Here is a 1,831-nt window from a genome sequence, read left to right as displayed (position 1 = left end):
TTGGCATTGCTCAGCCAGAATTTGAGTACTGTGGAAAGGATTGTAGGACCTAATACAGGGGATGGTTTTATAGCATATGAGCTCACATCTCCTATGTCATTATACTTCTCACTCTATGTTTAAATCTGCAAACATGTGAAATTACCAAATCCGTTAACTGCATATGTGTAAGAATAAAAAACTGAGGTTAAGTGTTTATCACAGGCACATAGGAAGAAACCATGTGTTCTATAGTATTAGGAATATTCCAAAATACCTCTCAAAACACTCTCATGTGCTTTGGACCATTCCCTCTCTGAGGCTTCCACTAGAGAACAAGCAATATACCTGGAGCGCATGCAAATTAAGGCCTCCCGCTGCTGATAAGAACTAGCCCAACCCTGACCCTGCAGCTTTGGAGAGGAGCCCAGCCCTGGAAGCTCAGGGGCTCGCACTTGGTGATTAGGACTGATCACAGAGGGCTCACTATGGAGCTGGCGCTGAGCTGGATTTTTCTTCTTGCTATTTTAAAAGGTAATTCATGAAAAACCAGAGATACTGAGTGCTTGAGTGGCACACGTGGGATAAACAGTGGACAGGTTTGACATTTTCCTGAGCAGGATGTGTCTGTGTTTGCAGGTGTCCAGGCTAAGGTGTAGCTGGCGGAGTCCGGAGGAGGCTTGGTGCAGCCAGGGTGGGTCCCTGAGACTCTCCTGCGTGGCCTCGGGATTCACCTTTAGTAGTTATCACATGAGCTGGATCCGCCAGGCTCCAGGGAAGAGACTTCAGTGGGTAACAACGATTAGCTATGATAGTGGCAGCACATACTACGCAGTCTCTGTGAAGGGCCGATTCACCATCTCCAGAGACCACGTCAAGAACACGATGTATCTGCAAATGAACAGCCTGAGAACCGAGGACGGGGCCGTGTTTTGCTGTACCAGACACAGTGAAGGAAACCTCAGTGTAAGCCAGTCATAAATCTCCCTTCAGGAGCGCTTAGCCCCGGCAGGGGGCGCTCGGGACACACAGAGTGCAGAGTCTACCCCAAAGTACATTGTTTTAGGTTGGCGTTATGACATTTAAAAAAAACAATGCTATGGAGTAGTAGAAACAGCAAAGAAGCAAAGAATTAAAATCCAAAGCATGTAAAATCACAACTAAAGCTCAAAATGACTGATTCATTGGCTCACTAAAAGCCCCCCAAAGACAAGAAATGCAGTATAAAAAAATACTGTGATACAGTTGGCAATTTTCCGTTATTGAAACTATGCATTTTGCATTTTCTATCCTTTGCTCTATGCAGAAGAAAATTTTTTTGAATATTCTATAATATAATAAAATAAGACAGAAAAATATGAACTTGTAAGAATGACTAAATACATTATCTAAATACATGTCTCTCATCGGCAATAGGTTGGTTATGATACATACAGAACATGAAAGTACTAAGGCAATAAAGAATAGACAAAAAATACCTGTGAGCTCTATGGTAACATGCAAATGACATTCCATTCTACCTACTGTGAAAAGTCACATAATACTGTCAGAAAACGGTCTTAAAACTACATACTTTAATAAGAAATTAATTCAATAAAAATGATGATACTGAGAACCAAGGCATTGTGAGATTTCAATAGTCATAAATTTTTTTCAGTTGATCCCAAATATTATCAACTAAGTTTTCAAAGTTTATTCTGAGCCAACATTACTGATAAAGTTGACATTTATTATTTCATATATACTTTCTTTCCCATAAAAGATCATTGATAAACATCTAAAATATCCAGGTATAATAGTATTGAGAGGACACTGAATCAAACACTCATATTGTTTTTAACTATCACCTCAA

General features: G+C 40.1%; 1 pseudogene; it reads left to right on the top strand.

Annotated features, from left to right (window-relative positions):
* Nucleotides 1-467: 467 nt before the first annotated feature.
* Nucleotides 468-960, top strand: LOC102016603 (annotated as a pseudogene).
* Nucleotides 961-1,831: the final 871 nt, after the last annotated feature.

The sequence above is a fragment of the Chinchilla lanigera genome, unplaced genomic scaffold (genome assembly GCF_000276665.1).
Source record: "Chinchilla lanigera isolate Chin_1 unplaced genomic scaffold, ChiLan1.0 scaffold00086, whole genome shotgun sequence".
Lineage (NCBI taxonomy): Eukaryota > Metazoa > Chordata > Mammalia > Rodentia > Chinchillidae > Chinchilla > Chinchilla lanigera.
This window is presented reverse-complemented; position numbering and strand designations above follow the sequence as displayed.